The 16,669-nt window shown below is 43.3% G+C and overlaps 1 protein-coding gene across 9 annotated transcripts in view; it reads right to left on the bottom strand.

The window, feature by feature from the left end:
- The window catches only part of LOC119550594 (homeobox protein prospero), a 57,460-nt gene extending 42,474 nt beyond the window's left edge, over positions 1-14,986 (bottom strand). The window contains exons 1-2 of one of the 9 annotated variants that reach the window (XM_037859403.1): positions 13,244-14,986; positions 2,632-2,680 (exon numbers count right to left, since the gene is read on the bottom strand). The gene's annotated coding sequence lies outside the window, so the exon portion shown is untranslated. Of the gene's footprint in view, positions 1-2,631; positions 2,681-3,540; positions 4,234-4,801; positions 5,154-6,417; positions 6,437-7,001; positions 7,820-9,261; positions 9,833-13,243 lie in introns of those variants that run through there. The other 8 variants (XM_037859460.1, XM_037859454.1, XM_037859469.1 and 5 more) reach the window with 8 other exon arrangements.
- Between the last annotated feature and the right edge of the window lie 1,683 nt (positions 14,987-16,669).

Here is a 16,669-nt window from a genome sequence, read left to right as displayed (position 1 = left end):
TCGCCTCACGCCAAGTGCTCGTGCATCCGGTCTGGTTTTTGGGGGTTGGGCCGAGGCTTGATTCGCCTGCTAGTTTATGTAAGTCTATGGCGAATGGGTGTCTGTATTGTGTGCTCCTCTCTAGATACTAAATACCAGATACTCGAACTAGATGGCATCGCACAGATGCTCTCGTACTCGCACTTGTCGTCGTGCTCGTACTCATGCATGGCGCGCACCAAATACGAAATAAATTACACTTGATTATCTTGTTGCTCGCCTGGCTGCTGCTCGACCGCTGATCTGTTGCAATAGTTTGTCCATGTCCAAAATAGGCGAACAAAAAACAAGAAAGATCGGGGGTGGCTAGCTCTACGATGTTTGGATACCCTTAGTTTTTAATAGCATTCAAGTTTCAAGATCAGTATTTGATTTTATGTGAAGAACATAATGTAGAATATAATTTAGAGGAATTACATTTTATTGTGATATTATTATAGCCAAGATTGGTTAAGTTATCATAAGTACGCACTTAATTCTATCACCTATTGTATTATCTTACTATTATATATTTACTTTTTTTCTGGAGCAACTTCAACTATCGAGCTCTGATAAAGAATAAACTAATTGCTTTTATCAACTGTGTATCTTATCAATTGTTTAGTTCTGTTCAATTAAATATATGTGTAGTTATTTATGATCTTGTGGTGTATGTTTTGTGGTATTTATTAGGAGCTAAGAACATTCTAGAATTTAGTTTATACCTTTTAAGGAATTATAACTACCCCTTTATAAAATAGAGTATCGCAGACTAACAGAAGGCCGGACAGACAGACAGACACTGGACATGTGTGGATATTCTACAAGTCATTTGCTGACTTAATTTCCAGCGCTTGAAACGGAATAGAACGGAACCGAGCAGACTGCTGTAGTTTTCAATGGGCGGGGTGGGCTGTGGGGGTGGTCAGTGGGTGGTTGGGGGGAGGTAATTTCCACAAGAGCCGCGACATTTGCTCAGCGAGGCGTGCAACTTTGGCCGCCGCTCAAGTGAGCTCTGCCATTGGCCGGCGCAAGTCAGATATTTTGCTCGGACTCGGGATCGGAATCGGAATCGAGCTATACTATATGCCCCGAGTGTGTGCTTTATTTAATTCCAGATAATCATCGCGACTTGTTGCTGGCTCTATGTCTCTGTCTCTTTCTGTTTCTGTTTCTGTGCCGCGTTTTAGGGTAATTTTCTTTTCGCAATTGAATGAATTTGCGTTTCGGTCTGCCTCTGTACTAGCCAGCCCCCTTCTATTACCTCCCCCATCCCCCCACTTTTTTTCATATTGTTCGGTCTCAATAAGAGATTATTCGAGGGCTATGTATAGATGTATATTTAGATGGTTGCGCTCAGCTGCATGGTAGAAATTTTCACTTCCGTTCTTAAAACGATTTCCGGCCGACCATCAGAGGAGTTGGCCGTGCATGGCGAAAGGTCCGATGTTTCGAAGTTTCGAAGGCCCAAAACTTTCTACATGACATTTCCACCTGGATGCTGGGCCAAAGTTCTCTTCGTTCCGTACAATGTGCTAAACATTGTGAAACTTTCTTGGTAACGAATGTACAAAACAAAACAGGCAACTTGCCTGGGTCTTGGATGGCTAATAAAAATGGGGGATGGGGTGGGGGTTATGGCCAGGCATTGTGCGCCTAAAAGTCAACTTTAATTTAGAATTTTTCATAAGTAGCCTTAGGTGCACTTACTTATGCACTGAAAAGAAAACAGGCGAGTAAGGGGGGCTGCTGCGATGGCTGCACATGAGCAACTCAAGCCGAAGGGTTAAAGTTCCGCCTCCAAGTGGATTTAAACGAGGGGAGGAGCGACGGGGGTGGGAAAAGAAAACAGAACTGAAGTTGGCAATAACAAGTAAAAACAGCAGAAAACTCATTTACACGGCATCGAGCTGGATAATAACGAGGCTGGGAAATGGGAAATGCTTAAGACTTGCTTCCTTCTATTTTGTCGCTTAAGCTGAAAATAATTGCAGCCTGCTTGTAAATCCAACAACGCAGCAACTAGCGGCGTCTGCTGTCAGCAAAAGGATAACACGGCGCCTCATTACACACACACACACACACACATGTGCAGTGTACACATATACATAGAACACACACATGCAACTTCAGCAATTTCCGTTTCCGCTGTTGCACTGCACTGTTGCCTACACTTCTTCTAGCCCAGACGCCTCTGTTTGTTTTCCTTTTTTATTTTCTCCCAGCAGGTCTGGCGGGTGGAAAGTCAAAGAAAATGTCTGCGTGAAGGGCTGACTTGGTAGGAGAAATTGAAACGGACACAGGGCAGATGTGTGTAGATGCCTCGCCCCCCCCCAACACAACCATCTCTGTCAGTTTTCTTTGCCATTTCATCTTAAGTAGCACACAAATAAACAAAGGCAAACAAGCGAGGATTGCCGAGTCCTGCATCTCACAAAGGCGCCTCTCCATATGGCAGCACTTTTCGATTAAGGATACCCTCTGTCTCTGTGTGTGTGTGTGTGTTGACTTTCTAATTAAAAAATGAAGTCCACTCGAGCACAAAGGCGTTTCATTAGTCCAAGACTGGACGCAGACTTAAAGTTAGAGGGGTATATACTGAAGTGGACTTACCAAAATTTAAGCGGCTTTCTCATTGGATAACTTCTCGATATGGTGTAACCTGCAAGTAAAAAGCAGACGATTGCACAGGGCGCAACGTAAATGTAAGATTAGTAATCTGGTCAATTTGTTCAGATGGTAAGCTGAAATAGTTGTGGAGAATTCAATGGGGGAAAAGTTCACTAGCCCTATTTCTCAAAGTTTCTTTGTCTAACTCAACTGCTTTGTCTTAAGTGCGAGCTATTTGGCGGTTTTATAGGGTTAATATTTATAAGTGATTGGATGGGTTTGCAAGTCACAAGCTGCAAGCGAAAATTAAGTAATTACAATTTTGGGAAGAGGTGGATTATATGTTATTACTGGGTTGGATACAAAATAAAATCAATACAGAATAAATTGAAACTGTTCTGAAATTAGGAAATATGTATGAAATTTTATATTCTTAAAAAAGCTTTAAAGTTTTCAACTGGTTTGTGATAATATGTATTTACAAAGAAAGTAACCCAGAAAAAATTATAAGTTTTATTGCTGCTGATATTTCATGTTTCTCAAAGCAGTTGAAAAAATGTTAACGCATTTCATTTTAAAATTTTATTTGATTAGCAATTTTTGTGTTTGATTGGCGTGTTTATAATTTGTAATATCAGTTTATGGACAAAGTAAATATTATAAAATCAATATAAATTAATGCAACGTTTAATTTTGTGCAGTTTTTTAATTCACAACAAAAAAGCTTGCAGCTTTTCTATTTTATATCTGAGCTCCTTAATTGCCTATACTTAAGTTTAATATTACTCTAATCAAAATATGATTTTCTCGAATGTTCAGTTTGATTTGGGGGGAAATGTTCTAGTTTTTGGTTTGTTTTCTTGGTTTTGTTTTTTTTTTTTTTTTGCACCAATACCATTTGCGATATTTTACCCTTAATTTAAGTTACAATGCCAGTGGCGAGTGCGAATCGAGCCGCTTCAGAGGATCGCCCCGCTTCATTGGGGCCGAGTGTTCAGCGTTGGCAGCTGGCGGCAGGAGCGGCGGCAGCGACAGTCGCTCCCGAGGAGGGTGACTGTACCGCTGCCAGGAGCAGGAGCGGGCGGGAAAAGTCCGCGGACCGCTCCGGTCGCTGGTGGTGCGGATCGAAATTCGGATGAGGGCGGCTCATTTCTCTGGACGTTTTGTTGTGCACAGATTTATTTTTGGGGGGCTTTTTCATTTGGGACTTGGGGAGGCGAACACAATTCACTCTAGCGCTGCGGTCAACGGGGGTCGGGACCGGGGTCATTAGGGGTCACAAATGGCACATTTTCTTTTCAATATTTCTAAACAAAATTATTTATATTTTTAAGGAACCGCCGCACGGCTTGCTACATTTCTTGTCACTTTATGGCGAGGCACACCGAAAATTATGCCACACTTTTAACTGTTTCAGATCATTTCCGGTTATTTAGTTGTATTACTTAGTTACTTTTGTTTAGTTATTTCTTACGGTTTCTTTCGGAAAGGTTTTCCAAAGATTTGTTGCCGCAGCGCTTTCGGTTTTACAAGTTTAATTTAGAATTTCGAGCATTTTTGCTATGTTATTTATTTTGTCAGACTTTTCGTCTTGGGGGTTATTCGTTTATTTTTATTCAAGCTAGATTTGGGATTTCTTAAAAAAAAATATGTTTTCGTTATTATTTTAATTTGAAGATTTTCAAAAATAATGTAAAATACAAAATATAAAAATATATAATGATGAACTATAAAAAACTATATACTTATAATGTATGAAAAAATTGGCACCGAAATTTTACAAATTCTAAATTCTATATTAAACACATTTCACACAAAAGTCTATAAAATTAGTTGAAAAATATAAGTAAACTTAGTTCTCAATATATATAAAACAGATAAAAAGGAAATGTATTTTATATAAAAAATATAAGAAAAATATTTAAAGGTATAAGAGGTTTTTATTCGAATTATTTTTTATTAGGTTATTTATTGTTATTTTTTGTATCACTGATTTGTTTCACAACATTTCTTTTCTAAGTTGATAAATTCTTGTGGTTTTTTCACAGTCGTAATTTGGGCTCACTTTGTCACAGTTTGGGTATATTTTATATCATTCATTAGCATTAGCATTGCATTGAACATTTTTCGATTGAGATGCTCTCATCATTCCATCCCCCAACCTGGCACGTACCATCGTCGAAGTGTGGACTTATGGGGCTAACGGGTAACTGATTACTGGCTGCTATTGCCTGGCTGTTCTGTTGCGCTGTTGTTGTTCCCTAGCTGGGTGACCAACTGACTAAGGATGAGCCTTCTAACTGGCCGCTGCTGCTGCGCTGCTGTCGCTGCAAGCCAAGACGATCAAATGTCTCCCAAGAAACGAAGCCCCAATGCTTTTATATTCGGCTCCGAATGGGCCAGTGTCTGTGTGAGAGTATTTATATAAAATTAGACACGACCCGCTGTATCTCAACTATATAAGTATAAGTACGGTCTGCTGGCGGTGTCTGTGAGTGTCTGAGTTTCTAAATGCTGCCTCAGTGTCTGTGAAAAGTTGCTGACAAAGTTGAGCGGGGCTGCGGCGAATCTGAGGCTCTGGCTGTTGCCTTGGGCGCTTTAGATAATTTCCTGCCAAGTTTTTTACCCCATCAAAGCCAAGACGCGGCGCCTGCCAATGCGCAGGCAGGATAATTGCGGGCTAACATGTCGTATGCGCAATGTGGCCACCAATGCCGCAGCAACAGCAGCAAGTGGCGCCCGATTGCTTGAGTGTGTGTGTTGGTTGTGTTCGATGGTCTTTTAGTATTAGTATTTTTTTTTTTTCGTTTTGTTGGAGTGTGTGTGTGGCCCTTTGGTTGGCTAATCGCGAAAGAAGGCAGCGAATAAAGAGGCGCCGCAAGTTGCACGTACCACAAGTCAGCGACACTTGAACTAATTGAGGAGGATCTGTGACTGGGTTCGATGGGCGAGACGATTGAGCTGGCTGAACTAGGCTTTAAATGGTTATTTCTAATTTATTTGATAATAAAATTTATTTATTTATTTTATTTTAATTTATAATTTAATATTTATTTTATTTTATTTTAATTGATTTGAAACTGATTTGAATTGATTCTTCAACTCAGACACACAGCTTAAGCACGCTAAACAATTTAGTTGTTTTTTTTTGTTAAATTTTGTTTTAATATTTTATTATTATTTTATTTTAATAATTTATTTTTGGAGTGATTTGAATTTTTACACAAGTCGAGGCGGCGTTCGTCGGCGTCGTCGATAGAAGACATACGCAAGCAAAACTTCTGCCAGCGCGCGTGACTGGAAACGTACTGAATTTTGTATTCTAGCCTGCGAAAGTAAAGTGCCAGAAGACCAAGGCGCTGCCTCAGTCGAAGTCGAAGTCGAGGATTCGGTCTCCGTTTCCGTTTCCGTCTCAGCTGCCGCTGCTGCTACTGCTACTGATGCTGATGCTGATGCTTTTGCTGCTGCTGCTTCAGTCAACGCCTGCCCACATAAGTGTGCTACACTTTCTTGCAAGCAGGCGGAGTCCTTCTACCCCTTCTACTGCCCACTACCTATACCACCCCCTTGGCATCCCTTATCCTGGCATCTGCGATAACGAGCTGCCTTTTCTATATACACGAGCGTCGTCGCTTTTAAATATATGTATATCCCATATAATAATATATATTATTTATATATGTATTAGGCGACGCCGGCAGCGGCAAAGGCAGCAGATAATTTCCTACACGCAGTAAGTGCAAGTAAGTGTGCGCCTGCTCTCACACACACACATGGCCGCACGCATACCTGCACGAAGAAGGAAACTCCAAGGAGGAGCCGACTGCCGAAACGGAACGAAGCGGCCACGAGCGGGACGAGAACGAGCGGAAGGAGCTACGAGCGGACGAGCGGGCGAGCGGGCGGGCGGGCGGTACGACGACCGTACGCGCGCGTAGCTTAAGAAGGACTAGAAGAGAAGAAGCAGGCAGGCAGCGGCCGCAGCAAGTTGAGGTCCTTGCCGAGTGGCCATCGGAGCGGATTCGGAATCGGAAGTCGGGATGCCGAAGCTGCTGCGTAGGTGTAGGTGTAGCCGCTGCCTCAGGATAATGTAATGCACTCGCACACACACACACACACTCAGACACGCACATGCACACTCAGACGCCGGCAGAGAGAGGACGCAATTAGAAAGCAGCAGGACACGAAGCAGCCGAAAATCAGGCACGAAGTCACGAAGACCCGAAGCCTGCGGCTGGCATTCTTCGTATTGCCGGCTCAGTTCGGAGACTTTCGAAAGGAGCAGTCTCTCTCTTTATATCTCTCTCCCCCTCTTTTCTCCTTCTCTGTCTCCGCCAGCGTCTTCTTCTCAAGAGAACACACTATTTGCTTACCCGTCGGAGGATTCGGAGCATCACATGAGCAATTCTGCGTATCAAAATTGAGTTTTGGACTCTGTAGTTTCGAGTTCGTATAAAAAATATATACAAATCATAATAATACGTATATATACTTATAAAAATGTTGCCAACAATCTTTTTGCTTTGTACTTTTGATTTTACATTTGAATTTTGTAACTTGTGTCTTTGTTCATCTAGTGTCTTTTTTGTTCAATTTCTTCGCGATTTTGTTCGTAATGTTTTATATTTTTTTTTTAAAGTTTTTGTTAAATATAGTTTGTTACTTTTTCGTTAAGAACTAAAACGGACTGATGATGATATTGTGTTGTGGGAGGGCAAACAAGTTCAAACAAATAACAAACTGAGAATCGTCGAGAGTTCCTGCCGGTTGAGAGTTTAATCGAGACGTTTTTGGAGAGACGGCGAAAAAACACTTGAGAATCGTTCTTTGGAAGCCGGTAAATGTGGTTCGATTCTTTTTGTTCTGAATGAGTTTCTTTTTTGGTTTTTTTTTCTTTTTTTTTTGTTATATTTTCGATGTTTGGACACACGATCTATCAACTGTTTTCTGGGTACGAATTTCCTTATGAATTTGTTCGAGTTTTAGTTGCTGATTTTGTTGCTTTTTTTGTTTGTTTTTGAGTGCACGCAAACTTAATACTTAAAAATAAATGAAAACGTAATTGAAAAATCCGAAAATAAAAATTTGTTTGTACGACGACGTTGATGTGAAGCTTTGTACTAAAAATGCGAAAAATTATTTCGCCGCGAATAGGCCGAGGACGACCGCTGACGGTGTCGTTGTCGTTGCGTTGTCGTTGTCGTTGCCGCGACTCTCTGCCCCAGCCAATACGTGACTGTGTGTGTGTGTGCGTGTGCATGGGTGTGAGTGCGCTGGTATGTGTGTGTATTGGCAGCAAAAAATGTTTGCCCGCCGCAGCCGCGAAAAAATACGCGAATGTCCGGGGGATGAGGAGGCTATATTTCCCAGGGAGGTATTGAAAAGCCAAAGGCAACAGCAAAAGCACACAGTGGGGCTTTGCAAATAAAATCAGCGGCAGCGCTGCCAGGACACCCCGAACCACCCACCCGAAACAGGATACTCTCCCACCCACCCACACACACACACACACTCACACACAGTGCTAAATTGGAGGGGAGCTCACACAGACACATAAGCTCTTTGAGCTAGAGCTAGTGCGCATTTCAAATGCCCGTGTATATGGAGGGGCAGGCAGCGCTGCCGACGTCGACGTCGCTGCCAGTTGGGGCAGCTGAAACAAAATGGAGAATGGGCAAGTGTGTGTGAGTGTGTGAGTGTGCTTCCGGTTAGGCAGTGTTAGTGTGGTGGTGTTCAGCAGCAGAAAGAGCATCCCCCAAAGGGGTGGACAAAGACTTTCTCAGGACATTCTCCTCTACTCAAGATTTCCCCCATGTTCGAATTGCATTCCACAAGATACTCCAAAATCTGAACCCTACTTTGAGATTGCTGACAAGAAACCACTCAGAGTTGCCGTCGGTACTTGCGTTGGGGAAAGGACTTTGGTCTTGTGTCTCTTAGTACAGCGACTTCCTAGAGTTTCGCCCCATTTTCCAACAGATTTGTCTTTTCGTAACCAGCTCACACGTGCCAACGTTTGAGAGGTACTCAAATGAAGCTAACAAGTAGTTTAAGTAAGAACAATGGAAAATAATTGACCGAAAAATAGGGCCTACACCTCAGTGTAAATCATAGCAAAGACTGGAAAATAAGGAACTACGTTAAAGGGAAAAGAAAAAGGAAACAAAAATTATTAAAAAATATTTTCCTCATTAAAAACTTTGAAAAATTGAATAAATACATCTGAAGAAAACTAAAAAGGAAAATATTATTTCAAATAATTTAAAGAAATATTTTTGTAAATGCTAAGATAATTTTTGTTGAAAGATAAACTTGTATTCCGAAGGAAAAAATAAAAAAAGTATTTGTTCTCTAAAAAAATAATTACTGATACTAATAAAGATTCTATTTTTTTACATGGTCGCCTTTGTACCTTCTAATATTTTTGTGAGAAGTCTTTACATGGTTTAATATATTTTATACGATATTAGAAAGATATGTTAATGAATGAATCCCAAATTTTCTAACTGTCCCAGCTTCTAGTTTAATAATTTATTAAATATAATTTTTGAAAGACTTCGATTGATGATGGACAAGTGCATTTGTGGGGTTTTAACATGGGGCATATGCGATTTTCGATATTCGATCACGTACAGGACAATTTACTGATGTTATTTATCCATGGCGGTGTTCAGTTTCTCTCTCGTGTCCACGGCAACGGCCTGGTTGATCCCAAGGATCCTGGTGAGTCCTGTGAGGCAGTTCGCCGGCCACTCTGGCATCGTTGTCTGCGTCGCCGTCGCCGGGAACGCGGAGCGGTGCGAGCGGTCCAGCTGGATGAGCTGAGCCAGCCGCTCCAGAGGATCGCGATGAGGCTCTGGCGGCTTTTCGATCGGTTGCAGTGCCTCGCAGTATCTGTCGGATTGCACCAGGATCAGAGTGTGTGCAAACATGAGAGGTCAGTCACTGGACTTTGTCGGGTTTCCCGTTTAATAGTAGCTTTTAATAGTATAATAGCATCTTGCTTATCTAAGGGTTGCCATTTCTTGAGGCTAGCATCTTAAGCATTTTGGGGGAATTAATTTTAAAAGACAGATGACAGCAGACGACGACGCAGACGAGTGGACGCCGTTGACTGGACTGTTTCTTTGGATCGAGGATGGGATCTTTGGGTTCAAGATGTCAGCAATTCGTTTTGATTCAATCGAGCGTTTTAAATTTTGGTCTTCACGGGGACAGCGGCGGATTGTTTAAAAATCAATTGGATGTGTCAAAAAAATCAGTTGATTGCATTAGAATTTCGTTGTTTGCTTTCAATCGAAGCTGTTATTGTAACACACACCCGCTGACGCACACACACGCAGGCACACACACACGAACGCACACGAAAGGACACTCGCGGCCGGATGCATATATTTAGATATATATATATATATAGATATTTGTATATATTTTATTTCATTTATTGTATATAAATAGTATTTGACGGCACTCGAACTGCAACTGAAGCCTCAGCCCCTCAGCGGTACGGGGGGCGTGGGCGTTTGACTTTGGGGGCGGCAAACGCGCGCGCACTTTGCACCCATTTATATGTGCATATATATATATATCTATATTCTATACCGTATATATATATATATATATATATGGAATATATATATTTTATATATAATAATGCGGCCTCACTCCACTCCACCGCACCGCGTGTGTGTGTGCTGGGATGGTTTGCTTTTGATTTTTTAGAAAATAAGCAAGTCCGAAACTGAACCGAACCGTCGACGACTTGGACCAACTCTGCGGCTCCTCGCTGGAGCTTCAGCTATCGTTACGTGGCGGCGTATCGCTGGCGTTGGCGTTACTTCTTTTGCTCGGTGCGGTGCGTCGAGCCGAGAATATAAAAAAGCAATGTTCTACTCAAAAGACGTCCAAAAGCCGTATGCCAACTGCGGTGCCCAGTGCCCGGCCGATGCCTTCCGATGCCGATAGATGCGTTGCGTTGCGTTGCGTTTGCGTTCAGTTCGTTCGGCGTTCCGTCATCGCGACACGGACACGGACACGGACTTTGGCAAACGACGACGCGTACATGGCCTCCACCCTGGGCACCATACCATATCCTCCAGCCACCCCCCCCATCGACAGCCGCCAAAAAAAGCTACAGACGCGCAAAATGCAGCGACACCCCCCGCCTCCGTATGTAAAAGCATCTCTGTTTAAGTTTTTTTCCTTTGGCAAAAGTTCGCGCGCGCAAAAAGCGCACACACACACATATATAAGCCGGGGTAACTCTATGTACTTTGACCACTCGATGTGCGAATGAAGCGCGGCCCAAATGGGGTGGTGGGTGTTTGGGGGGTTGGGTCAGCATCCAGGCTGCCCATCAAGAAATAGAAAAAACTTGGCTCCAACTCTACGCAATGTCTACGCGCCCACACTTGAAAGCAGAAACCCATCCCTAGCCCTTTCGACCCTTTTTCGAGCCGACCAACCACGCACGGCGATGCTGGCAAAGAAATGCAGCTGCACCACCCCCTCTATGCAGCCTCCTTTTTTGGACCCCAGATCATTACGACTGCCCCGGCCATCACCATCATCATCATCATCATCATCATCATCGTCATCGTTATCGTCATCCTGCTGGCAACGCACAAATCACGCAGCCAGGTGGGTGGTGGCTGGGTGGCTGAAGGGCAGTTGCTTGCTGCACGTGCTGGGGCTCCAGGAACAGCTGCTACTGTGGATGCAGCAAATCCCCCCCCTCCCCCCACCGCCAGCCTCGGCTGCCATGTAAATTTCCCAGGCCTGGTCAAGTAAATAAACTGCAGCCAAGAGGGGGTAGGGTGGTGAAGAAAGGGTGGCCAGGGGGAAAGGACTTCTAAAAATAAGCCGAAAAGAGACAACACAACCAAAAAAGAAGCAACCGCCTCAGTCTAGCTGCTTGTCTGCATATGTGTGTGTGTGTGTGTGTGTGTTAGAGTCCTGGAGTGCAATTGCCTTGCAGCGTTGCATCCTTTCGGCTGCACTCGCAGCTCTCGTTGCGCAGCCTTCGCGCTCTCTCTCTCTCTCTCTCTCTCACTTTCTTTCCCCCTCTCTTTCACTCTGTCTTTCTCTCTGGAGTTTTCCTTTTTTCCCATCTAAACTGTGGCAAGTTGGCGCCGACTGCGCTGCCCACGCCGGCTGCTCTGCCAACTGCTATTTACTAGTGCAGCCGCTGGTAAATGAAGCTGCCCCCAAGCCACCCCAAAATGCCACCCAGCCACCCAGCCACCCCACCACCCACTGCCCCTTCAGCCGCTGCTGCTGCTATCTTCTAGTTGGCAATTGCATTGCCTGCATTGCACTTCTCCTGTTGGGGAAGGGATGCACTGCGCATGTCCTTGTTTACATTATGTGCAAGGCTCCAAAACTTCGCCTCCTGCACTCGCATGTGTGTGTGTGTGTGAGGATGTAGAAAAGCAAAAAGTCTACAACTACAACTAAACCTGCTGCTGCTGCTGCTGCTGGGGAGAGGGGCACACGCACACCAGCAACACGATGCTGTTGCTGTTGCATGCTGCTGCTGCAGCTGAGCTCCATCTACCGACGACAGGACACGAAGTCCTTCGAAAAAGGAGCCGAGCTCAAGCGGGTAGAAGGCCAGCCTTCTGCGATCTTCAGACCCACTGAACTAAGGAACCCAAGGAAGCAATTTTTTCTAAAGAAGTAATTGCTTTAAATAAATAACAAAGACTCTGAATGGATTCAATATTCATGTCTTTTGTGGTGTTATTATAGGGAAACCATTTGACACGCACCAAAAGATATTTTTCCATTATTGGTTTTGTTAAACTTGAAAAGGTTGAAATAGTTGGGGTCTTGAAATTGTGGAGGTTTTAAATTAAGGTTTATAAAATAATATTCCAACAAATTTAAAAGATTATTTTTAGAAAAGCATTTTCAAGACATTTCAAGAAGATGATATGATTATTAAGAACTGTATTATTTTTAACAATTATTTTAGAATTATAAGGAGGAACTTTCGTCGATATTATTTACCAATTACTTCTAACCGATTCAAGGCCAATAACCCCTAGTTCTCTAGAGCGATAGGATTATACATATAACTTTTGTTCATTCTTTTAATTCTTTTCTTACAAAGGAAGTTCCCAATTAAAATGATCCCATATAAACTTAAATGTATCTATGGTAGAATATTTTATATAATTTTTGGAGGTTCGAATAGTTATTCGGCTTCAAGTTGTGTATTAGTTATCGTCAATTAGACCGTTAAAAACAAATAGCATCGGAACCCATCGTAGGTCTCTTTTACATGCTCAACTATAATATCACCATCTCAAAAACGGATTTTTTATAGTGCATAGATCTTAGATCCATTTTAGATATTGATCTGCGATCTCAAGACATACTATAAAAGCTTTGTAACGTAAGATATTATAAAAGCATTTCATTTATATTTCCTGGCAACTAAAGATTATTATTTGTTATTATCACATTATAGGATCGCTTTATAAAGATCGCTTAAAGGCAATAGGTAAATGATAAGTTAAAGATTTCAGTCTTAGTGAGATAATGTGTCAGAAACAGATATAGTAATATATTTAATAATTTAAATCTACGGCTTTTGTGAAGCCTTACTTACCCTCAAATAAAAGTACATCGAAAAAATATCACATCACAACAATTTTTGATATTCCGTTTGCGTTTAATGTTCTCTCTAAACTTTGATTAATTTCTTCACTATAGTTCCGTTTTTTTTTGTATCTTCTTTTATATAATTTTTTTTTTAATTTATTTATTCTTTTTTGATAAATTATTATAAGAAAATTTTGCACTTGTAAAATTTAGCATGTAATTTTTGTTGCATTCATAGACTTTTTGGTTGTTTTAAAAATTTTCAGGTAATTTCGTAGTTTTCGATTTCGAGTGTTGACTTCTGCTCTTCTGCTTCTTCTTCTGCGTTTTTGACTTCCCTTGGATCTTTTCCAAATAGTTGTTGTGGCCGAAATGCACAATACAAAAGGTGAACTAACTAAGGATCTACGTCTGAATTTGTAGAAACTGAGAGTGTGTCGGGACGATGACGAACCTGTGGCCGAGACTTGAAGACGGAACGGGCCAGACGATATCGAAATCAAATTCAGACGCTTTAATTTTGGCTCAAATCGGAATCGGTGCGGAACTGAAACTGGAGTTACTCAATCTTTATTACTTCCTTCTTCTGGGTTTTTCTGCTTTTCTGCTGACTTTATTGACTGGTATTGCCTGCTTATTTGGTTACTTCTTGGCTTTTGACTTTTGACTTTTGGCTTGTTGTTGCTGCTAGTTGTTGTTGTTAGTTGCTTGCTTGTTGTTGTTGTTTACGAACGAAATGCTGCGTTTGACTGGCGCTGATTATCAAGTGATTAATATTATCGATATTGGTAAAAATGTAACTTTGTCTATTTTGTTATTTGTTGTTGGCTGGCTGGTTTTGTTAGTTTAGTTTTGGGAAATGAGGAAAAAACTGCGCTACATTCTAATGCCGGCGTTTACATTGTCTTTTGGCGCAAGCCCTATGCGATTGTTTTTTGTTTTCTGGCGGTTGGCGGTGCACTCAAGACGGCATGTTGGCCAGCGAGGTGTGCTCGAGCCCCAGCCCGAGTCTTAGTTCGAATGGCTGGCGGGCCAACGGGGCGTATGAGTGCCTGGGCCGCAGCATTGCGTATACGTAGTGGGGGCCGGGCTGGGTGGTTGGGATGGGATGGGTGGTAGATTGCTAGGTGTAGGTGTCTGGTCTTGCACTTCAAGTCATTTTGCACACACTTTCACTTTCACATTTCACTTGGCACTCTTTTTTGCCCCAATCTTCGCTCTCTGTTTCTATGTCTCTGTCTCTTCGATTTCTTTGCTTTTCGTTTGGAGTTTGTTTTTTTTTTCTTGGGGTGGCAAAAACTGCAAGCTGCCTTTGCTTCTGTGTACTGCCTCTGGGTTTTTTGATTTATGCAGATGCGAAGAAGTCTGCGAGAAGTGGCGACCTGCCTGCCGACTGCCTGCCTGCCTGCCTTGCACTGCCTACTGATGTGCCTTGCCCGCTGCCTGCTGCCAGCTGCCTGATCCTGGCAGCACGGCTCAGTTCAGTTCAGTTCAGTCCAATTCAGTTTAGTTCGATTCAGGACAGGCCAGGACAGGGAGACGAGAACCCGAGGAGCAGAAAAAAGCGCCGCAACTTGTTTCGCGTTTAGCAGTTTTCTGTTGCAATGTCCTGGCAAAAATTGCTAACGATGACGGGCCCCAGAGTCACAGCAGCGGCCAGAGTCGCTGTCGATGGCGTCGTCGCTGCAGCGCGTTGATTATGAGGGACGCCCCGGCTGGAGTAGGATGATGTCGGATGTGTGGATGCCCAGGATGCAAGGATGCGGGGATGCGGGGCTACGTGGATATACGGATGAAAGTGGCCGCTGGCCGGGCGCGAAACGCGCAAAAAAAATTCCGCGGCTACGTCGCAGGCAGCGGCAGCAGCGCCAACCGAATTGTCCTCGTCCTTTTTGGTTTGGCTTTGGCGCAAAAAATTGCTGCGACTGCGACGTCAGCGCTGCTCCTGCTAATGTACATACACATGCAACACCAACACACACACTCACACACACACACACACACACTAGAACAGTGGGCGCACATATGCAATGCTGGACAAATCCAAAAACACAGAGAGAAACAGACAGCAACGCGCGCTCAGTCGCGAAAAATCAAAACAAAGCGCGACGACAGCAGCAGCAGTGGCGTCCTTACCAACACACACACAGCGAGAGAAGGACATGGACAATGCACATACCACACACTCACTCACACACACACACACACCGCCCCACACTCTCCACACTTCCAATCAAGAGCAAAACGCATTTTGCTGCGCCTAAAAATCAAACAACGCCAAAAAGTATGCAACACCCAAGCCCCCAAGCGGCTGATGAGGTGGTTTTCGGACTGGTAATGGGTGGCTCTTTTGGGTGGGTGGCGCAAAACTGCAGCTATCGAGCCTAAGTGTACCTAAAACCCAGCCTCCACTGAAAACCCCTCCCCCCTGCCAGATTGACCATACCATTCCGCAGATACAGATACAGATACATCTACATCTGCTGGGTGGGAGTGTGTGGCAGCTGTGGGAGCTGTTGCTCCTGGCTGTGCATTGTTGGTGTGCCAACCCCTTACCCCCCTTAACCACCTACCACCCACAGGACACCACCCCCCCCCACCCACCACAGGATCCGCCATGTGGCCATGTTTTGTTTTGATTTCGTGCTTCTCACACACATCCATACATTTTGCGGGGAAAATGCAATTTTTTCGTTTTCATTTGCAATGGCAAAGCTACAAAATAAAAATCGCAAAAAATAAGAGGGAAAACTGAAAGCTACAAATAAAACAAAAACCTAAGCGAAACGTAAAAGTTTTCTATGTTGCCCCTGCGCGTATGCAACACTTTTTTTATATATATTTTATTTCGCCGCCATTTATGGATGTTGGTTATTGGCACTGGTATCGGTGTATCCTCGGAGTTGGCATTAAAATATCCAGCAAAGAAAATTGCAGCTGGAAAAAATATAGAGCGTCATCGGCACTCAAACCCCGCCAAAGAGCAACAACAATAGAGCCAGCATAAATTCCCACTAACTCATGCACATTCCGGGTGCAAAAACGAAGGGGCGGGTGGTCGCGGGGGAAAAGCGCATCAAAAAAGCGGAGAAAAATTGGTGGGCGATTGCAGCGACAGCCACTGCAATTCTCTATGTATGTGCTCAAAGATATATGTGGGGGGGTATACATATATATATATATATATATATATAGGGATATATAGACGGGGAGGGACAGATCGGAACTAGGCAGAGCCAGCATTTAATCCTACGCATCGCGCTCGTTACTCATACGCCGCGTATTCCCGGAAATGGTGGCGCAGTTTAGGCCGGATAGGCACAGCACCCACAATCCCCACCCAGTACATGAAGTTTATGGCTTTATCGATGGCATTGGCTATTGACTTTGCCGCTGTGCCCGTTCTGCTTTTGCTTCGGGCTTGGTATGGTTT

The sequence above is a fragment of the Drosophila subpulchrella genome, chromosome 3R (genome assembly GCF_014743375.2).
Source record: "Drosophila subpulchrella strain 33 F10 #4 breed RU33 chromosome 3R, RU_Dsub_v1.1 Primary Assembly, whole genome shotgun sequence".
Taxonomy (NCBI): domain Eukaryota; kingdom Metazoa; phylum Arthropoda; class Insecta; order Diptera; family Drosophilidae; genus Drosophila; species Drosophila subpulchrella.
The sequence above is the reverse complement of the archived record's forward strand: the minus strand, read 5'-3'. Positions and strand labels throughout refer to the sequence as shown.